General features: G+C 39.9%; 1 protein-coding gene and 1 long non-coding RNA gene across 3 annotated transcripts in view; one reads left to right on the top strand and one right to left on the bottom strand.

The window, feature by feature from the left end:
• Positions 1–23,774, top strand: part of SYN2 (synapsin II) — a 255,075-nt gene that overhangs the window by 118,852 nt on the left and 112,449 nt on the right. The window lies entirely within an intron of this gene.
• On the bottom strand, positions 424–22,887 carry LOC140497469 (uncharacterized). 2 transcript variants are annotated; one of them, XR_011964693.1, is made up of 4 exons: positions 21,212–22,887; positions 17,990–20,288; positions 2,530–2,794; positions 424–1,198 (listed from the first exon to the last, which is right to left on the bottom strand). It is a non-coding gene; the product is annotated as an uncharacterized lncRNA (long non-coding RNA). The 2 variants fall into 2 exon arrangements; XR_011964694.1 differs by having other exon boundaries at positions 17,990–18,082.

Here is a 23,774-nt window from a genome sequence, read left to right as displayed (position 1 = left end):
GTAGGTGTTTCTAACCACAGCTTGCTTCTTCTCACTGTTGCCTGGGGTAGTGACATCTTTGCCTCCCAAGGTCCCAGGGTGCCGGATCTGAAGCCTCTTTATCATAGGCCAGTAAAAGCCATCAGACACCCCATCACTTGAGTGTTTATCTATCTCCCATTTATCTATCCATCATGTCTTCAGTTTAGAACTGGAAGGGACATCAAAGGTCACCCCGTCCAACTTCTTATAAATGAGGGAGTTTACAAGGCTGAAATGATTTGCCCAAGGTAACACAGGAAGTAAGTAACAGCAGAATTTAGATCTGGGCCCAATTCTGGGATAAGATCATAGAGTTAGAGCCTGAAGGAATATCAGAGGGCAGGTATTCAAATCCAAACACTTTGTTTTTCCAATGTGACTCATTTTATTTTACTATTTTTTTAACAAGCAGAAATTTTCTTTCCCACCCACCTCCAATTTAAAAAAAAAATAGAAAAAGAAAGCCTTTATAACAAATATGCATAGACTAACCAAACAAATTCCTGCATTGCCTTGTCCAGAAATGAGTTTCACATTCTGCTCTGGGAGGAGATGGGTAGCATGCATTATCATTCGCCTTCTGGAATCCAGTCTGATCCCCACCCCCCATTTCACAGATGAGGAGGAGGTTAAGGTCCAGAGAGGTTGTCCAAGGTCACACAGACAGTCATTGGCAAACCTGGGATTGGAATCTAGGTCCTTTGATGAAGTCCAGAGGTCTGTCCATGCACCGCACTCACTCTCTTGGGTCAGTATTTCTGAGATCTATGGTCTCCTCTTCCTCATCTTCTTTCTCCTTTTTCTCCTCCTTCTCCTCCCTCTTCTCCTCTGACTTTTCCTCCTTCTCCTCCACTGTCTTGGTTTTGTTAGGGGCAGCTAGGTGGTGCAGTGGATAGAGCACCAGTGCAGGGATCAGGAGGACCTGAGTTCAAATGTGACTTCAGACCCTTGACACTCACTAGCTGTGTGACCTTGGGCAAGTCACTTAACCCCAGCTGCTGCCTCATCCTGGGTCATCTCCAGTCATTCTGATGAATATTTGGTCACTGGATTCAGATGGCTCTGGAGGAGAAGTGAGGCACAGCCCTCCCTCAACTCAAAACAAAGTCAAGTGCAAGTCATGTCGTCATTTCTCTGATGGCATGGTCTTTTTTGGCAACCAAGGACAAACACACACCTTTAAAGAACAGTGAGGAAATTTGATTAGAGGGGAGAATACAGGCAGGCTATTTACCCTTTCTAGGACTTGGTTTCCTTTTCTGTAAAATGACTAGATGATTTCTAAAGTCCTGGAAGTTCTAAAACCATGATCCCTTAGGGTGATTGATCTCTCAACTCTCTTCTAATGGTGAAAGTCTATCCCTAGATAACACCAACAATATCCATTTGCATAGTTGTTTGAAGATTCTAATTAGTGAGCAAGACATATTTCCTCCTGGTAAGATGTGATTTAAAACGATGGTAGGAATTTAAACAAGCACCACTGTGGCCAATTAAAATTCTTTACTTCAAAGAAAAAAATTGGAGAGTTTGTAATTTCTCTGAGATTGGTTTTCTCCTAAGTTTCACTTGCCCATGAGAAACCGGGGCAGGATTATACCTTTATCACCGTGGGATTCGGCAACGTATAAATAATAACCCCAATCCCCTCCTGGGCACAGATAATGAGATCCACACTCCCCCATGAATCCCACAGCCAATGGACTGTGCAATAAGAAGATACCATCAAGGTTCTAAGTCCACAATAAACTGGGAACCTAATGGTGGGGTCTGAGCATTATTTTTGCTCCAACCTAATCTAACGGGCTGCTTGTCTTTCCTTGGAGCTGCTAACTCTGGAAGAATCTGCTTCAGAATGGGAACTGAAGGAAGAATATTTAAGTACCTACAGACCTGTTGCCAAGGAGCATTTATCAAGAGCTTAGTTATGAGCTACCTTCTTAGGCTAAGCACTGGAGATACAAAGAAAGGCACAAATACAGGCCCTACCCTCAAGGGGCTCACATTCTAATAGAGGAGAAAATAGGTAAATAACTAGACACGTACAAGATTTATGTGTGTGTGTGTGTTTGTATACTTATATGTAGGTGTATGTATATGTATGTGTGTATATGTGTATGTATTTGTCAGTTATCCTTAACCTGGCATTTGTATTATATTTTATTTATTATTGATATTATTAATAAATTAAATATTTAATTAATAAATAATTATTGTTAATATTACATTTGTAAGTTACCCTTAACCTCAATGCATCTGCTGAGACTGTTTACTAGAGTGTGGCTGCTGCATGTGATATATAGCTTCCTGGAGCCACAGGTGAGCGCTAAATGAATCTGGTGGACACCAGAGGTGGATGACCAGCTTTAAAGAAGTCTTGGCAAGCCCTCATACCAGAGGTGCTAGTCCTCTTTGAACACTCCATACCCTACAAAGATAACCAACAGGTCTCAATCCATCAGTAAGTTAAAGAGAGTGTCTACCTCAACCAAGCATGTGAAGACTTACCCTGGTGGGATGGGTGGATGGGAATAATTTCTTCCAATGTCCATGAAGGCAGCAGAAGCAGGCATTATGGAGCACTTAGGACTTAGATGCTGAAGACACTGGGGTCATCCACCCCATCTCAGGCTATCGCCAGCCATTCTGACTTTTGTCCTGCCACTGGACTTCCATGACTCTCAAAGAGAGACTGAGGCTGATGACTTTGTGCAGCTCTGCCTCACTTAAATCTAATCCATGCTTGAGTTAAGTCTATCCCATGATCGGTTCTCTTCAAAAACAAAGGAAAATAACAACATGTATATGTGTATATGTGTTCAATATATGTACATATATATAATCTAGCTATAAGATTATTTATATGATTATATAGAGAGATCTATCGAGGTCATCTGAAAGTGAGAGATGTTAGCAGCTGTGGGGACTGAGAGGTAGGGTAAAGAATAAGAACATGAGAGAGACTGAGGGGAGTAGGAGGAGGAGAGAGAGAAATTGGAGGATTGAGGAAGCTAATGTTACACTGAAGAAAGTGGAGAGAGGGAGAAGGGAAAGGAAAAGCTAAAGGAATCCTTAGGTGAGAGGGAAAAAAAAGAACCAAGGTTGGGGGAGAGATAAAAAGGATCATAGGATCCTAGATTGAGGGTCAGATGAGACCTTGAACTCATCTAGTCCAATCTCATTTTACAGAGGGGAAAACTGAAGGTTAGGGCATTTGATCACAGTCACAGAGGTAGCCAATAGCAGAGCTGAAATTCGAACCCAAATCTTCTGACTCACTCCAGACCTCTTTCTGCTGCTTCATGATAGTATGAAGTATCTCTCTTGCAGCTGACTTGTTTATTCTCTTACTCAGACCACAGTTTGGACCAACCTTCCTCCCATTGGAGAGTTCTTTCTTTTGTCTATGGTGACTGCCTTTAATCACAGTTATAAACCAAGAGGTTGAGAAAGCCCATTCCCATACAAGACAATCACATGTAAATGGCTTCCAGGCATTCCAAGTTTACCTTCTCTTTCTGGTCTATGGGCTTCTCTTCTAACCTTCACCCTTTGGGGTTAGTGTGGGTGTCATAAGATGAATGAATCAATGAATGAGTGATTGATTGAATGAATTGAAAAAAATCATTTATGAAGTGCTTACTATGTGGTAGGCACTATGTTAAGTTGGGAATATAAATCCAAAGAGAGATAGCCCCTCCTTTCAAGAAGCTTGCCTTCAAATATGGGAGTCAACACATATAGGTGAGTGATGGCCAGTGAAAAATAATTTCAAGGGAATGGTTAGTGGAACTGCAGGCAATCAATCAAATGATGCTTCTTTTCCAAAAGCAGTCAGGAAGCTGGCATGGATGAGGTGGCTGAGCCAGTTAGATGCAATGAATGGGAGCTAGAGGTCTGGTCAGGAGAACATGGCATCAATCAATCAGTGGCTCAGTCATCAAGCATGTATTCAGTGCTTCCTAAGCTCTAGGCACTGGCTGAGTTTTGGGGATACAAGTAAAAATCACAAACAGTCCCTGCATTCAAGGAGTTTTACATTCTAACAAAGAAAACAGCATAGCTAAATCAGAACATATAAGGTAAGTAGAGAGTGAATGGCAAATAACCTTAGAGGGAAGGGCATGAGCAGCTGAAGAATCCAGGAGGTGGCCCTGGATCATAGCTTTAGAGCTAGAGTATAATCCAATCATTTTAGAATTGATAGGAATCAGTATAGGATACAGTGTAGACAAGCAAACCATGGATTAGAGTGCTTAGGTGACATATCCAAGGACACACAGGTCTTCTATGGCAGAGCCAGGATTGGAACCCAAGTCCTCTGGCTTCCAAACCAGTGCTCTTTCCACTGGACCTCATAACTACCAGAGACTGATGGGAGTAGGAGAGGAGGGTGCTTAATGAGGCATTGAGAGGTGAAGAGGATGAGGGAAAAGGTTTCTGTTTTTGCTTTGTTTTTGTACAGTCATAGATTTTTAGGAGACTCAAAGGGAAAAGTTGAGTTAAAAAATATATGATAGTTGTAACCCAAAGTACCATCCTTGGACCATGGCATGGCTAGGCTCTGGATACAGACTGGGTCACAGCTTTCAGGGCAGTCACTTTGAATGCTTTTAAGCCTCTCTGAAGGGCAGATTGATTATAGGGAGAACTGGAATGAAGCCCGCAGAAGAAAATCAAAAGGATGTAAAAACTGACCCAGTTAAAAAGCAATAGCTGGGCAGTAAGCACTTTTGATCTTCCGAAATGGGCTTTGCTCTATGGTCACAAGCCTGCTTCTTATTAAAAGCATGGAATATTGGAAAGAACAGCTGAGAGGGAGAGAGGAGAGAGAATCACACAATTTTAGAGTTGGGAGGGTTCTCTGAGATCATCTAGTTTAACTCATCTCATTTTATAGAGACACTCGGAAGAGAGAGATCGCTCAGTCAAGGAAATTGAGAAATAGCAAATCTCTCCAGTATTTCTGCCAAGAAAACCCCAAATGGGGTCATGAAGAGTTGGATATGACTGAAACAGCTGAACAACGAGACCAGAACCCAGGTTTCTGGTCACTCTCTAGGGGTGGGAAACGTGCAGCCTCAAGGCCACATGTGACCCTCTAGGTCCTCAAGTGGGGCCTTAAGGCTGTAGGTTCCCCACCCCTGGAATGCTTAAAGCATTCTTGTAGCTGTATCTGTTTTATACTCTAAAACTGCATCCATCTCTAACATTCTATGTTCTTGGGTGTTTTCCTGCTCTAACATTCTGAATTTTCAGTTCCTTCCCAATTCTGACATTCTGATGTGTTTTAAGGCTCCCTCCCACTTCTAACATTCTAAGACACATCCTAGTCTAACATTCTAAATTCTAAGATCATTTCTTCTTATAATCATGTTCTAAGGTCCTTCCACCTCTAATATTCCATGTTTGAAGTTTGCTCCCTTGCTTTAATATTCTATGTTCAAAGGTCCCTTCCAGCTCTGACATTCTACACTTTATGGTCTCTTCCAGCTAATTTTATCTTCAAAGTTCCCTGCTTGAGCTAACATTTTGTGCTCTACTGTCTCTTCCAAGCTTTACTATTTCATGTTCTAAAATCCATTCCAGATTTAATATTTTACGCTATAATGCCCCTTTCGGCTCTGGCATTCTATATTCTAAGGTCCCTTCCAGCTATGAACAATCTGTGGTTTCAAGATTCTCTGTTCGGGCTAGTCCAAGAGTTTGAGGTACAATTCTTCATGGACTGGCCCAGCCTTGTTCCCAGACAGCCATTGTTGTTTCTTGTTGTGTAGATTTCTATCTTTCTGTGAATTGACTCCAGTTGGAAAAATCTGAGAGCAGAATGAGCTGCCCAGGGTTGGATTTAGAAATCAACTTTTCCTGTGGTGTACTGTAGCTTCGGGCTATGTCTGTTTTCTCACTAAGTCATCTGAGCTGATTGTTTTGAATGGTATGGACCCCAAACCAAGGCACGTGGATCTTTGTTTCTTGCCAGTGAGAGCTAAATGTGGTGGAAATCATTGCCTAATTCATTTAGTTGTTCACAGAATTGTGAGTTATAATCAGTACGATCCTTTCAATTTATATAGCACTTTAAAATGCTCCAAAACCCTTTCCCATAAATTCTCTAATTTGATTCCTATAACAATTCTAGTCAAGTTGGCAAGGCAGGAATTACAGGGCTCTGCTATCAGTTAGCAGTGTAACTTAGGGAAAGTTGTTTCCCCTCCCTGGGCCTCAGTTTTCTCATCTTCCCTAAGGCCCCTTTCAGCTCGAAATCCTGTGAAATCCTTTCAGTTTTACAGTTGGAGAGGCAAAAGGGGGTTGGATTTAGAATCAGTGGACCTGGGTTCCAATCCTACCTGTGTTGCTCCCTGTCTGACCCTAGGCAAAGCGTCCTCCTTCTCTGGTCTTCGTGGTAAAATGAGGTTGTTGGTCTAGATGCACCCAAGCCCCATTCCAACCCTAAAGCATTAATGATTGAATTGACGATTTCTCTTTGTTGCTGAACTGTTGTTAATAGCTCTGCTACTAGAGTGAAGATATGATATAATAATTGTATACGTACTTTAGCAATCAATATGTTTATTTTTTTTCTTCCACATTCTTGAAACCTCATCTTGATGCAGAGATTATACTGGGTTCCCTAAGAATAGAATACAAGTTTGAGAGGGTCCTACTGAACTGGAAAGTCTTAGAGTATAGTTCTGGCATCTGAGCACCAGAGTAGCTAAAATCAGGCTCATTATCAGAAAGGGCAGCAAGAGTAGTAGGCTTGTAGCAGGGGTAGTGGTAGTGGTGGTGGTGGTGGTGGTGGTGGACAGTAGACTCTCAGTAGACTTGGAGTCAACAAGACCCGGGTTCAAATCTGACTTCTTGACACTTACTATGGACAAGTCACTTCACCTCTGTCTGCCTCCGATTCTTCATCTGTAAAGGCATTTAATAGCACCTGTCTTCAAGGATTGGTCGTGAGGATCAAATGAGATAATATTTGTAAAGAGCTTGGCATATAGTAGGCATTTAATAAATGCCGGTTTCTGACTCCTACCCTTCTTTACTTTTCTGTTGTCTAGTAATATCCTAAAAATCTCTTTTGGTACAGCAGATATGATTCTTCCATTTTGAAGTTCTGTGTTTCCTTCCATGATACAAGTAGCCTGACCTCATTATTCATCATTAATTTTAACCAGCTATCTATCTCACATTTGTATAGATTTCTACATTTTTAGCTACATCTTTAAATCACAGAATCATAGACTTTCAGAGTTGAGCAAGCTTTAGAAGTCACTCCCTACCTGAAGCATGAATCCCCCCTAAAACATCCTTGAGAAATAGTTATCTAATCTCTTGATGGGAAACTCACTATAGAACAAGGCAGCCCCATTCCCTTGCAGGTCAATCCAACTGTTAGGAAGTGCCTTTAACATTGAGTTGAAAATTTGCCTCCCTGTAATTTCTACTCATTAGTTCTAATTCTGCCCTCTGGGATCAATCAGAATCAGTCAATCAATCAATCAATCAATCAGTCTACAAGCCTTTATTAAGCTCCAGGCACTATAGTAGGTTCTGGGAAAGCATAAATAAAAATGGGGCAGTCATTGCTTTGAAGGAGCTTACATTCTGTTGGAGGAAGTGACATATGTTTAACAAGAAATATAAGATATCATTGAAATGTACAACAGGTACATAAATAATCATACAAAAGACATATATGTGTATGTGTCTGTATATATGTAGTTGTGTATATATGTATGCATATATACATATACATATATAGATAGGTGTGTGTATATGTATGTATACCAAATAAATATAAGATAATTTTTTAAAGGGTAGAGAATTAGCAACAGGGAAGGATCTGGAAAAGTTTCATTTGAGCAGAATTTTGAAAGAAACGAAAGACTCTAAAAGGTGGAGATGAGATGGGAGTCCATTTCAAACATGGGCAGCCAGTGCAAAGGTACAGAGATGGAAAATAGAGTATCATGTATGAGGACCAGCAAGACAGTGGGCTTGGTTGGATCGTAGAAGGACAGGGCATTATGTATAATAAAGTTGGAAAGAATGGCTGTGAAGACCTTTGACAATGATGGAAAAGCTTATATTTTATTCTAGTGTCAATAGGGACCCACTGGAGTTTACTGAGAAGAGGAGTAACATGGTTGAACCTTACCACAGGAAAATTACTTTGGCAGCTACATGGAAGATGAATTGAGAAGAAAGAGACATGAGGCAGGGAGATGAATTAGGAGGCTGTTGTAGTCCAGGCTAAAGGTGATGAGGACCCAAACTAGAGTGGGGTCTGTGTGAACTGCAAGAAGGGGACAGATGAGATAGATTTCCTCTCTCTTCCTTGGGATAGCCCTTCAGATAATTCAAGACTGTATTGACTGCACTCATGGCAATATTAAATCTTCTCTTTCTCTGGCTAGACATTTTGTAGTTTCTTTAATCCTCATGTGATATGGTTTCAAGTGCCCTCAATCATCCTGGTCAACTACCACTCTACCCATTTCAGCTTGTCTGATTAACATTCACACTACGAGGATATGCTGTTTATTCAATAAGCATTTTAAACAGACCGTATTCACACATTAATATTCATAGGAACCGGGAATGCAAGATCTATGAATCATGGTAAACTAGATGAGGTCAAACAGGAGATGAAAAGATTAAACATCAGCATCTTGGGTGTCAGTGAACTTAAATAGATGGAAATGGATGAATCTAATTTAGGTGATCAGTACATATTCTACTGTGGGCAAGAATCCCTTAGAAGAAATGGAGTGACCCTCATAGTCAATAAAATGATAAGAAAAGCAGTACTGGGGTATAATCTCAAAAAGGACAGAATGATATCTGTTTGAATTCAAGCTATGCTATTCGACATCACATTAATACAAGTCAATACTCCAGCCACTGAAGCTGAAGAAGCCAAAGTTGATCAGTTCTATGAAGACCCACAATATCTAGAAATAACACCATACAAAGATGTCACAATCATCATCGAGGATTAAAATGCTAAAGTAGGAAATCACAAGATAATTAGGAAAACAGACAAGTCTGACTTTGGAGTCAAAACAAAGAATGGGGTTTTGTCAAGATAACTCATTGGTCATAAAACCCTTTTTTCAACAACCCAAAAGCTGACCCTACACATGAACATCACCAGATGGTCTATATTGAAATCAGATTGATTATATATTTTGCAGCCAAAGATGGAGAAACTCTACACAGTCATTTAAAGCAAGACCTAGAGCTTTCTGTGGCTCAGATCACGAGCTTCTTATTGCATAATTCAGACTTAAATTGAAGAAAGTAGGGAAAAGCCATCAGACGATAAAAGCATGACCTAAATAAAATCCCTTATGAATATGGAGTGGAAGTAATGAAAAAATTTAAGGGAGATGATCTGGTAGATAGAGTTCTTGAAGAACTATGGATAAAGATTCACAATATTGCACAGGAGGAAGCATTAACAGAAACAACAAAACCAAAAATATTCCAAAGAAAAAGAAGAGTAAGGAACCAAAATGGCAGTCTGATGAGGCTTTACAAATACCTGAAGAAAGAAGGAAAGTGAAAGGTAGAAGAGAAAAGGAAAAAGATATACACCTGAAAGCAGAATTCCAGAGAATAGCAAGGAAAGATAAGATTTTCTTAAATGAACAATGTAAGAAAACAAGAGATGGAGAAAGACAAGAGATCTCTTCAAGAAAATTAGAGATATCAAGGGGGTGTTTTATGCAATAATGAGCATGATAAAAGACAAAAATTGTAGGGACTTAACAGAAGTAGAAGAGATTAAGAGGAGGTGGCAAAAATACATATAAAAACTATAGAAGAGAGATCTTACCATCATTGATAAACACAATGATGTGGTTACTGAACTAGAGCCAAATTGCATCCTGGATAATGAAGTCAAGTGGGCTTTATATAGAAAGCATTGCTAACAATAAGGCTAGTGGAAGTGATGGAATTCCAGCTAAGCTTTTTGAAATCCTAAAAGATGATGTTGTTAAAGTGCTGCACTCAATATGCCAACAAATTTGGAAAACTCAACAATGGCCACAGGGTTGGAAAAGATCAGTTTTACATTTCAATCCTATAAAAGGGCAATGCTAAAGAATGTACTAATTATTGAACAATTGTACTCATTTCACATGCCAGCAAGGTTATGCTTAAGAATCTGCAAGCTAGGCTTTAGCAATATGTGAACCGAGAATTACCAGAAGCACAAGTGGGTTTTTGATGAGGCAGAGGAACTAGAGACCAAATTGCCAGAATTTATTAGAATATGGAGAAAGCAAGGGACTTCTGGAAAAACATTTACTTCTGCCTTCATTGATCACACTAAAACTTTTGAACTATATGGATCACAACAAAATATGGCAAGTCCTCAAAGAGAAGGGAGTACCAGATCATCTTACTTATGTACTGAAGAACCTGTATGTGGACCAAGAACTGAACATGGAACAATGGATTGGTTTAAGATGGGGAAAGAAGTAGGACAGGACATTATCACCTTACTTATTATCTTATATGCAGAGCATATCTTGCTAAACACCAGGCAGGAAGAATCAAAAGCTGAAACTAAGGTTGCCAGGAGAAATACCAACTATCTCAGATATGTGGATGATACCACTCTGATGATACCACTTTTTCAGAAACTGAAAAAGAGTAAGCAGCCTCTTGAAGAAGGTGAAAGAGGAGAGTGTAAAAGCTGGCTTGAAGTTTAACATAAAAACAAATCCTAAAATCTTGACAACTGGTCCCCTCATTTCAAGGCAAAGAGATGGGGAAGAAATGGGAGCAGTGGAAATGATAATAGCATCTATCCCTCTGCTCTGCTTAGCACAGCACTTAGCACATAGTAGGTGCTATATAAATACTCATTTCCTCCCTTCATTGCCTTTTCCCCATTCAAGGTATCATTTATGCCATGTGATAGTAACAGTAATAATAATAATAACAGACATTCACATGATGTTTTAAAGTACATAAAGCACGTCCTATACATTATTTTATTTGAGTCTTACAACAACTCTGGGAATTAAGCACTAGACATGTTATTGTTGTCATTTTGTTGCTATGGAAACCAAAACTTACAGAGATAAAATGACTTGATCACAGTCTGCAGAGAGAGTTGAACCTTATCATCCTGATTCCAATTCCAGCAGTGTGGTAGGAATGATATCTACCAGGATCTTTACTATGTACTCTTGTGTTAGTTTTTTTTTCCCCTCAATGTCAAGACTTAATTGGTTAAGGATTAGCGGTAGCTAATGCTGCCCTGTTACCTGAGAACATAATACCCCTGAGCTTTGATGGCTGTCCCATTGTTAAGTGAGTCACCATACCTTGATGACCAGACTCATTTCTATACAGACAAGAAAGGCAACAAAGCAGTGCTCTGTCCTTGCTGAATGTGTTTTCCAAGCTATATCTATGTAAACCTCAGTTTGTTAAACAATTAGATATTCTATGAGTAACTCATTTCATCCCAATCTCAAACCCAAACTGCCAGCCCAGCCTACATTGGACCTGGCCCATAATAGGAACATGAACATGACATTTTATGCCACACTTTGTGAGTTGTGCAGTGTGGCCTGAGTTCATGAACCTCAAATGGAGAGCCCCCCTGCTTCTTTGCTATAAGTTGGAAAACTGATGCCCTGGACCAGCTGACAAATATCGTTTATATTTAGCATATGACTAAAATGCTATATTGCTTGTCACTCTATTATATATCATGTTTCCTTAAACCCTGGGGTGTGTGTGTGTGTGTGTGTGTGTGTGTGTGTGTGTGTGTGTGTGTGTGCATTTAGCCTATGATGTCAGCTTTGGAGAATCAATTGATACTTAATGTCCATGAATTCATGATCTCATCAATCTGGGTAAACCATCCACCAGTACAGGTCACAGCCTTTCTATCTCTTCTCATCCTGTGAGATTTTTGTGCTGTTTCCTTCTGTAAACCTTTCTTGGAGCATTTATCCAACACACTGAAACTTTCCTCTGTGTCTTTTAATTTTCATATGTAACACTTGGGCTGACCTCATTGGATCTCATTATATGTTCAGGACACATCAAATTTTTTTTTCTTTCAACCTCCTCTTCCATGTCCTTTATGATACTTATCTTACTCCATCAATAGATAATTATTAAGCACCAACCATGTACAAAGTGGTTTTCTAATTAACACTAACTGTGCTAATTTTAGTGGATTTTGTGGTTGTTCAGTCTTTTTTCAGTCATGTCTGACTCTTCATGACCCCATTTGGGGTTTTCTTGGCAAAAATACTGGAATTGTTTGCCATCTTTTCCCAACTCATTTTATAGATGAGGAAACTGAGGTAAAGAGGGTCAAGTGACTTGCTCAGGTCTACTACACTCCAGAGTGGGACTAAACTGGATTAAAATGTCATTGGGAAATGTTTAACAAAATAAATAAAAATGCAATAAAACATAGATAATATTAATTTGTGACTTTCTAAGTCACTATGCAGCCGTCAGGGATCCATTGTTATTTGAGTTTGCCACCTGTGGTGTAAAGCACTGCCAGGGAGTGAAGGGCAGGAGACCAGCCTCGATGAAGGGGAGGGTGAATGTAGGGTAGTAATATCGAGATAAGTCTGGGATGGTAGAATGTGGAGAAGTTGTTAGAGAACTTTGAATATTAGATTCAGAAGTTTGGACTTTATGTCCTGAAGGCAGTGGGGACCAATGTGCTCTCTTCAATGAATTCTTATATCCAGTCTCCAAGATAATGCTCAAGAAATATTTAATGATGAGTGTAGCAATGATGATATAGGACTTGGATATAATTAAAGGTACAACCCCTGTAGGCAAATATGGAATGCCTCTCAATCGCAGCTTTCTCAATAACCAGGCTTGCTGAAGGAGATCGTCAAGGACGGAAGCACTGTTTATCTAACATGATGCTAATGTGTGTCTTGGGAAAATTAGATTTGCCTGATGTTCCTCCAAAGCAAACTTTATCACTGACCCACTTTGCTCCTATATTGAATCAGCATTATTTAATTTTATGAGCTGGCCATGGAAAAGAAAATTTGTCCCATGGCTCGTAAAAGCATTCTGTTTTTTAGTCCCACCATAATTACAGGCAAGTGTATCCAATCTCCATATCACATGTTCCCCAGACTTACAGGATTCTTTTTCTCTCCCTTTTAAAATCTCATTATTGTGTACCATGCGCATCATTTAATTATTCCCTAAAATAGAGATCTCTTCAGCGAATCAGCTCAGAATAAAGTGATCTGCCATGCAGAACTGAAGGAGCAGCTGGGGTATTTATACAGTGATGTCATTCCTAGGGTCTTGATGTTTCTCCCTCTACTAGGAACTCTAATCTCCAACTTCAGTTTTTTAAAGGGTGGGAGGATTTGATAGCAATGTTCCCCTAAGTTACACGCTTCTTACGTATATCTTCTAGAATCATGGAATCTGACAGGGAACTTAGGGTGGAAAACACTAGAATTTAGACTGTCAGAGCTGAAAGGGACCTTAGAACATAGCATATAAAGTCTGGAAGGGACCTTAGAACACAGAATGTTAGAATATAGAATGGTAGCACTGGAAAAGACCTCAGAACATAGAATGTTGGAGTTGGAAGGGACCTAGAACACATAATGTTGGAGCACAGAATGCCAGTGGTAGAAAGGACCTTAGAACGTAGAATGTCAAAGCTATAAGGACCTTAGCACACAGAATGTTGGACCTTAGAACATAGAATGTCAGAGTTGGAAGGGACCTTAGAACATAGAATGTCAGAGTTGGAAGGGACCTTGGAACATAGCATATAAAGTCTGGAAGGGACCTTAGAACACAGAATGTTAGAATATAGAATGGTAGCACTGGAAAGGACCTCAGAACATAGAATGTTGGAGCTGGAAGGGACCTAGAACACATAATGTTGGAGCACAGAATGCCAGTGGTAGAAAGGACCTTAGAACGTAGAATATCGAAGCTATAAGGACCTTAGCACACAGAATGTTGGACCTTAGAACATAGAAGATTGGAGCTGGAAGGGACCTTAGAACACAGAATGTCAGAGTTGGAAGGGACCTCAGAAAACAGAATGTCAGAACTGGAAGGAACTTTAGAACATAGAGTGTTAGTGATGAAAGAGATCTTAGAAGATATAATGTTAGATCAGAGAATATCAGAATTGGATAGAATGTTAGAAAACAGAATGTTAGACCTGGAAGGGGCCTTACACCACAGAATGTCAGAGCTGGAAGGAAATTAGAGCATAGAATGTTGGTAATGGAAGGGGGCTTAGAACACAGAATGTTAGAACATGGAATGCTAACACTTAGAACAGAATATTGGAGCTGGAAGGGATCTTAGAATATAGAATATTGGAGCAGAAGGGACCTTAGAGCCCATCTAGACCAACCCCTTTAACAGATGAGGAAACTGAGGTCCAGAGACTTCAATTTCTCTATTGTGTGCCATTCTGAATCAGTCACATTAAACCCAAGCTTCTTTCTCTGATGGGGCCACAAAGGAATATGTTGTAGGATGTCTTTCCCAACATCAGTTTCGGTCTCAATCCATACATGTGGATGTAAGGGAAAGAGGACTAAAATCTGGGTCTAAATGTTCACTCTCTGTGTGATATAGACAAGTCATTTCATCTTTCTGGGTCTCAGTTTCATCATCTGAAAAATGAGCAGACTGCATTAAATGATCACTATTGTCTAGGTCCCTGATTTCACGGGAATTTAATTCAACCCTTCCTATCTATATTTCAGTTAATATCACTCTTTGACAGACAGCATGTCGTAGTGGAGGGAATTCTGATCTTGGAGTCAGGAAGACATGAGGTCAGATCCCTCTCTTGACACTTACTGGTTGTATAACAGAACTTAATACACTGCCTGACACATAGTAGGTGCTTCATAAATGCTACTTGACTGACTGACCATGGGCAAAGAATTTAACCTCTCTGAGCCTCAGGCAGCTTTCTAAGACTTAGCTACTGAGGTATATAGACCAGTTAGAACATGACAAAATCTCTGACTTACTATCTTTTTGGGAAACAAGTTTCATAAATTTATGGCCTGCTTTGTAAAATAGAATTTGATTTTATTTGCTCAGAACTCACCGTTGTCAAGTTTTAGAGAGGTAGTCTTCTGATTTTAGAGTTTTATGTTCTCTCTATATAGCCCTCATATTTCATAAACCCCAGGCATGTCTCTACTGATCGTTTTTCTTTCCAGATTGAGGAGACCTCATTCTTTCATTCTTTTCTTATGTCAAAGTCTAGTCCCTCCATTCTTGATAATCTTAACTGCTTTCCTCAGAATCATTTTTTTAAGCCCTAGTGGGTTATTCTTGAGTTACAGTTGTTGGAACTGTGTACAGTACTCACAGACTCATCAATTGTTAGAGCTAGAAGAGACTTTAAATGTACCCTTGTTCAACTCCTTCTGTTGCAATCAAGAATACTGAGACCTAGAGGTCAAGTGACCTGGCCCATATCATGTACAAGTTAGTAGCAAAGCCACGAATACAGTCCAAATATGTTGATTCTGAGAACATTCTTCCTATTTCAGTGATCTGGAGAAGTGAAGACACACCTTGGTTTTATATCAGTCAATGCTAATTCCTATTTGGTGTCTAATATCTGACTATGTCCAAACATTTTTTAGTTAGACCAATGACTTCAGAGAATATCTTCTCATGACTCCTTGATTCTTTTCCTGGATCACTAACTGATAGCTTGAAGTTTGTAATCCTGTAACTATAAATTGTGTTATTTTCCCCCCAAATAAGCCCTCTACTGGCTCACACTGAAACACAGCTGTCACTTCTCTGCCCACTCACAGTCTCTCCAAATCTTTTTTCAGTTTTTCCCTAATCAGTTTGGCATGTTAGTGCCACCTGGAAGAGTTTAGGACCATCTGCATACTTGTGGGTCTCACTGTGCACTCCTCCTTCCAGATAATTTTTGAATATGTTAAGTGAGATCAGTTTCCATCCAGAGTACTGCTCATTTATTCTTGCCCTTTGTTTCTTGGGAAACGCACCTAGCTGTAACTAAAAAACAAAAGATTTCATGCTCTCTACTTTAGCCACTATCTTTCCTCTCCCTGCATCTTGGTTCTGGGATAGCTGAGTTATTTTTTGTGTGTAAGACATTAGAAATTTCTCTGCAGCTCACTATCCATATCTGTGTCTTTGTGAGGATGTTTTGAATACCTCTTATTTATTGAACATCCATCTCTTTTCATTAATGATTACTTTCAGGTTTGCAGAGGATGGATTGCATCTTGAGCACCTATGCTCTATGGAACACATTATTCCAACCCCTCCTATAGTTTCTAGTGGGTGCATAATAGTCTTGTATTATTTTAATTTCTTTTCCTTTGTATTTGAACATATTTAGATCTCAAAACAGTTCAGAAGCTCTAGCTAAAAGAAATCATGAAAATAAACACTGATCCATGAAATCATGCACTCAGAAGTTACCGTATACAGAGGACCTTGGTTCAGCTCTGGTGCTATAAATGGCAGAGCCAAAATTTAAAGTTATGCCATTTGACTCTAAATGCTATGCTATTCTCACCACTCCATGCCAGTTAAGGGTTGCCCTTTCCCAGGCTCTCCCTTTAAAGGAAAGATTTATGAAGCAGCTAGATATTGGAACAGATAGAGCACTGGGCTCTATTAGTCAAAAAGAACTGAGTTTAAATCCAGTCTCAGACACTCGCTAGCTATGTGACCCTGGTCAAGTCACAACCCTGTTTGCTTTGGTTTCCTCAACTTTAAAGTGGGGATAATAATACCTACTTCCAAGGGTTGTTGTGAGGATCAAGGTATCAAGATGAGATAATAATTGCTGTAAAGTAGACAGTGCCTGTCATATAGTAGGTATTATATACACGTTAGCTGTTCTTATTATTAGACACCCTAAGGGGCATGAGCACATCTTAAACTAATTCACACTGAAGAGCTAAGACTCTTTTCCTTGGAGAGACTGGGGGCTGTCAGGGAGCACCTAATGCTCTGGGAAGGGTTGAGTAGGGGATGGAGGGAAGAAAAAGGACAGAAAGGGCAAAGAAAAGGAATGTGAGAGGTGCTGAAGACAAACTCTTCGCTTCCTCTACAGTTTTTATAGTGGCCAGTCCAGGCTGGACCTCAGCAGGTCCCTCCCTGTGTCTAAAGATGTGGCTAGGCCCCATGGAACATGAGTCCCAGGGCGACTTGGCTTTGAAAGAAGAGCGAATACAGATATATGTATATCTGGTAGAGAATGGACATTTAGGAGACTTCCTGAGCCTTCCTGTAAGTGAACCTCTGCTCAGAGAGCATATAGCTGAGATCCTGAAAGGCAGTGTGACTTAGTGAATACACAGTTGTCTATAGAATTAGGATGACCTGGGTTCAAGTCCTGCTTTTGACACAAAGTAGTTATGTGATCCTGGGTTGGGGAAAGAGACAGAGTCAGAGATGGAAAAATGTATTTAGTGTTTACTATGTGCCAGGCACTGTACTGAGTATATAAATTAAACAAATAATAAGTATCTTAAATTCTAATGGAAGAAAGTAACATATAAAGGGAGTCCTGGAAAGGGGAAAAGTGGAGGCAGCAAGGTGAGTCAGTGGATAGAGTGCTGGACCTGGAGACAAAACGACTTGAGTTCTAATGTGGTCTCAGACATTTACCAGCTGTGTAACCCTGAACACGTTACTTAATCGCTGTTTGCCTTAATCCCCTGGAGAAGGAAATGGCAGACCATGCCAGTTTCTTTGCCAAGAAAACCCCATGGACAGTATTGGCATGCGATGGTCCATGGAGTCATGAAGACTCAGATATGACTGAATGATTGAACAATAATGAAAGGAGAAATTTCCTATCTATGTAGTTCCCCCAGGTCCTAGCACATTGCTTCCCATAAAGTAAGTGCATAGAAACTATTTGAATTGGATTGGATCTTAGTTTCCTTACCTGTAACATGATCTGCTAAGACTGGATTCCTCTCAGGTGATTCTCCCAGGGTCAGAGTCCAAGGTTCCAGTGGGAGGGAGATGAGAGTAATGACTGGAGAGAAGGAGCCATGGTCAGGAGAGAGCTGGGAAGTAGCATGGAGGTCTGGGTCTGGCAAAATTTTAAGTTGCCAGTCTACATGGAGAGAGGGAGTTGTATCTTTTTTTCCAATTTATTTGTTTTTAGTTTTCAACGTTCACTTCCATAAGTTTTAAATTTTTTCCCCTTCCCTCTCACCTCCCTTCCCAAGATGGCATATAATCTGATATAGACTCTACACATACATTCTTATTAAGCACATTTTCACAGTAGTCATGTTGCGTAGAAGAATTATAACAAAGAAGAGAAACCATGAGAGAGAAGAAACAAAACAAAATAAAATAAAACAGAAAACAGTCTGCTTTGCTCTGCATTCCACTCTGGAGGTGGATGGTGTTTTCCATCATGGTTCCTTTGGAATTGTTTTAGGTCCTGGCATTGCTGAGAAGGGCTAAGTCTATCAAAATCAGTCATCACATACTGTGGCTGTTTCTGTGAAAAATATTCTTCTGGCTCTGCTCACTTAACTCAGCATCAGTTCATATAAGTCTTTCCAAGATTTTCTGAAGTCTGCCTGTTTGTCATTTCTTATAGCACAATAGTATTCCATACCACAACTTATTCAGTCATTCCCCAATTGATGGGCAATTTTCAGTTCTTGGCCACCACAAAATGAGCTGCTATAAATTTTTCGTGTGATCCTTTCCCCATTTGTATGATCTCTTTGGGATACAGTCCTAGAAGCAATATTGCTGGGTCAAAGGGTATGCACGCTGTTATAGCCCTCCAGAATGGCTAGATCAGTTCACAGCTCCACCAACAATGAATTAGCGTTCCAACTTTTCCACATCTTCTCCAATATGTATCATTTTCCTGTTTTGTCACATTAGCCAATCTTATAGGTGTGATGTGTTACCTCAGAGTTGTTTTGTTTGTATCTCTCTAATCAATAGTGATTTATACCATTTTCTCATATCAATATAGATAGCTTTAATTTCTTCCTCTGAATACTGCCTGTTCATATCTTGTGACTATTTATAAAGTGGGGAAGAGGGAGCTGTTTCAATGGCAGTCCCCCATACCAATGAAATCACAGCTCTAATCCAAAAATGGGCCATAGATCTCTTGGCAAAAAGTAACGCAAACCATAAGTAGCAATTTTGGCTCCTGAATCAAGGGATACAAAATGACCCTAGGACAAATAGTCCCTAATGTTGATTTTTTTTCTTGGCAAGGCATTTGAGGGTAAGTGACTTGCCAAGTCACACAGCTAGTAAGTGCAAAGTATCTGAAGCCAGCTTTGAACTCAGGTCTTCCTGACCCTAGGGCTGGTGTTCTATTCACTGCCACTAGTAGCTGCCCCTCACACATTGACATTTAAAGACAAATTTAGTTGAGGTGTGTGTGTGTGTGTGTGTGTGTGTGTGTGTGTGCAATGTCTCTAGGACACTGGTGCCTATAGGCAGACACCTTAGGGCGGGGAGAAGTTAAGGGACCACAGAAAACAAGGGTAAGAAAAGACCTTCTGGTACCTTCCTGTTTTGACCATTCTCGCCAACTAGATGTTAAACTTGATTGTTTTTCTGGATGCTGAAGGAATCCTGGTTTTGTCAGCACTTTCAGAAGTTCGACACCCCAGGGGATCAAGTTACCCCATTAACTCTCTGCTATGTGGTTCTTTTGGGTTTAGCCAACACTTTTTCCCCAACAACAGTTCCAGTATCATTATTCCCTTGTTACAGAGAAAACAGGTTCAGAGCAGTCATAGAGCTGATCAGCGTCAAGAGATAGAATTTGAACCAAAAACTCCTAAATTTTTCCAGCCGTTTGACTAGTAATTCTCAAAGGATGTGTTGTAGCATACTATGCAGTGTGCTAGCAATATGAGAAGATGTGCCGTGAATGGTATGGAATTCATACTTGACATCTCCCAGATGATACCTCCTAGTAAATGATACTAACAGTTCTATGAGCAAAAACCTTGAGAATCACTGCCTTTCCCAACCGGGGCCATCCGTCACTTTCCAATCTTCTTGTACATATTCTACCATGTAGCCAACATTGTTACTTATGAACATGTTGTCCTTCCCATTAGACTGTAGCATCCTGATGGGGGGTAGGAGGCAACAGTTAAGAGGAATAGTAAGATATTTTCAGACAGCGTGAGAATGTGATTTGCTTGTCTCTGCATATTTGTTACGAAGGCTTGGTTTTTCTTTTTCTTTTCCATTGCGAGTGGATATCAGAGGGCAAAGAGGGAAAAGAAGAAAAAGAAAAGAAAAAAGAGGGTTTTTGAGAAATCCTTTCTTTTAAATGTAGAAAACAAAACAAAGGGAAGACTAGAAATAAGTCCAGACAAGCAGGACAGATCTGAAAGCCACAGGCTGATCTTATCAATAAGCAGGCTGTGCAGAACAGAGACCTGCAGTTTCATGTATAATCCTATTATTCTATCTTACTATGTTGGAAAACCTGTTTTATTTAATGTTGCTTAAATTCAGAATACATTTTTTAGAGGAAAGAAATATAAGTTTCTTGAAGGCAGCAGGGTTTTTGTTTTTGGTTTCTCTTTCTATGCCCAGCATGTGTCACAATGCCTGGCACATATAAATATCCATTGATTAATTTTTCTGACACTCTTTTCCTGATTAGGAAAAATCAGAAGCTGAAGCAGCTCCTTGCTTCAGTCAGTTAGGAGGAGGGGTGATGGGGTGGGCAATCCTGAAACTCAGCCTCTGTGAAGGCAGAACTCTGTCAATGAAAAGGGACACTCCAAGGGAAACATGCTTCTTTAAGGCATGTCAGAGGACAGAGCACCTCTGGGCAAGGCAGGTTTGTCTGCACTGCAAGGGACTGCAGAGATCCCTTAATATGGCCCTCTCATTGTGAAAATAAGGAACTGAAACCCAGGATGAGGAAGTTACTTGCCCAAAGTCACAGGGTCCTAACAGACCTGACAGCAGACCCCAAGCCTCCTGACTTCCAGTTGAGATCACTTTCCAGGCTGCTGTGTCCACAGGGTCTTTGCAAACACAGCATGTAGTGTCTTGGTGTGGGCCAGGACAGGGATAAGCCATCTTAGCCTTCTCAGTGGGGCAGGGAGGCAGAAGAGGGGAAAGAGAAATGGGTTTAGAGTCAGCTTACCTGGATCTGAATCCCAGCTCTTCCAGTATACCTGTGTGGGCAAGTCACTTGACATTTTCTAGCCTCAGTTTCTTCATCTGTAAAATGAGAGTAACATTAGCACCCTATTGTACAGGGTTGTTACAAGGAGCAGATGAGACAGAGCATTAAAGAACTTCACAAATTCTAGCACTATGTAATTGTTAGCTGATAATAATAGCAAGTTTTTTCTAGATGGCTGGTACAGTGGATAGAATGTTGGACATGGAATCTAGGAAGACTTTAGTCCAAATCTTTTCTGTGTATTCCTGTGTATTTGACCCTGAGTAAGTTACTTAACTTTTCAGCCTCAGTTTGCTTATCTGTAAAATTGAGATAATAATAGTACCCATGCTACAGGGTATTTTGAGAATCAAATGAGATAGAGTATGCAAAGAGCTTGATAAACCATATATAAATGTTAAATGATAATAATGATTATTAAATAATTATGTAATGATAATTATTAATTATTTATTAAAAAGAAATAAATATATTTGCTAAAGATAAATACTTAATAATAATACTTTTGCTGGTTGGGTGGTATAGTGAATAGAGTACTGAACCTGGAGTTCAGCCTCAGGAATTCAGCCTCAGACATTTACTGACTGTGTGACCCTGGGCAAGTCACTTAACCTCTCAGCCTCAGTTTCCTCATCTGTAAAATGGGAAAAATCATAGTGCCTAACCTTAAAAGGTTGTCGTAAGGATCAAATGAGATAATATTTGTAAATCGCTACGTAAATGCTGGTTATTATGATATTATTATTACTTTGGAGAGAATATAAAATTTTGATTTCATCAATAAACAAATATTCCATCTCCCACCTCCAAACCTTTGTATAGGCTATCTCCTATAACTGAAAAGTGTTCCTTCTTACCCTGTCCTAGAATTCCTAGTTTCCATTGATGGCCATCTCAAATGTCCATTCCCATGTGAAGCCTTTCTCGATAAACCTCCCAATCTGAAATGTTTTCCACTTCCAAACTAGTTTGTATATTTCATATTCACTTCATATGTATTTTATGTGGACATATATCTATATTTGTTGTTTCTCCCTATAGAAGAAAAAGTCCTCGAAAAGAGTAATTTAATTTTTGTCGTGGTTCCCTAACACCCAGCACAATCCTATATACCTAGGAGGTGCTTAATAAATACTTGTTGGATGAATTAGAATATGGAATGCATGGTGCAGAAAATTCCTTCCTCTTGGATCGTTGGCTGAAGCCAAATTTGAACTCAGGAATATTAGTATTCCTGACCTGTGCTCTATTCCCTGCGCCCCCTAGTGGCCCTTTATAGCACTTTACAGTTTATAAAATGATTCTCCTATATGAGTTCATTTGACCCCCATAACAAACCTGGGAGACAGGCAGTACAGGTGTTTTTAGTCCCATTTCACAGATAATGAAACTGAAGCTTGAGGAAGAAAAGTAACATGGCCAAGGTAAGTGGCAGAGCTGAGGTTCAAATCCATATCTTTTGATTGAACTAAGGATTTTTTTTCTCTCATGTAATAAAGGGATTAAAAAAAAGTTTGAACATATGTGTATATGTTCATATATACACTTCCAAATACACTTTAAAAGTTTTGAGACATGTGTTGAACATATATGTTGATTACATATGTATTGAACATATATATGTTCAAACTTTAACAAACTATGGTCAATCTATGTTCAAATATATTTAAACTTTTTACATGTATATATGCATATAGGAATATATGTAAATATGCATATATATAGGCATACAGAACATACCATGGGTGAGAGGGGAGGGGAGGGGAGGGGGACAGAGAATGTATTTTCCTTTTAGAATTACAATGAAACATCTTGAAAGCCTTTAGACAAGTTTCTCCAGGTACATTCCCTGCCATTCTGATTGGTAAGAACAGTGGACACAGCTGTTTAGAAAGTTTTCTGTCTTCTTTGTCTGTATACATCATCCGTGGTTCCATGGTCCCAGGAAGTGGATGGTGGGAAGGTCTCTGTCCGGCCCTCTGGGTAGGAGTGGAGGGCTTGTATGCCCGACAATTCTCTTTTTGGAATATTGAGAATTTAGGCAATGTCTGGCCCAAGGTTTTCTCCAAACTATTTGAGTTTGCCTCTGGTGCCCCGGAAATTTCCTTAGGTGGAAAGTAAGCATTTGGCTGCCCACAAGAGGTGGAAGATTATCCTGTGTACAGTTCTGGGCTTGGGTTGGAGAGACTGCATGATATGAGATAGAAAAGACTTGAACATGGGACACGGCACGGTGTCCTGGACAGAATATTGAACTGGGAGATCTGGCAATACATCCTGCCTCAGATACTAACTGTGTAAAAGCCTCAGTTCCCTCACCTGCAAAATGCTGTTGTTGCTACTACATGCATCATTTATTGGGAAGAAATCACCTGATAAGTCTCGGGCTGCTACAGAAATATGGACTAATACCATTACGCTGGACTGACAAATTCATCAGCTGGTTTCTGTAGCTAATATCCTATTACAGTTAGAGACATGGAGAGAATGTGATCCTAGCTTGGGGAGGAAAGGGGATGGA

This window comes from Notamacropus eugenii, chromosome 3 (genome assembly GCF_028372415.1).
Source record: "Notamacropus eugenii isolate mMacEug1 chromosome 3, mMacEug1.pri_v2, whole genome shotgun sequence".
Classification (NCBI taxonomy): Eukaryota; Metazoa; Chordata; class Mammalia; order Diprotodontia; family Macropodidae; genus Notamacropus; species Notamacropus eugenii.
Note: the sequence above shows the minus strand (reverse complement) of the source record. Positions and strands in the feature narration are given on the sequence as shown.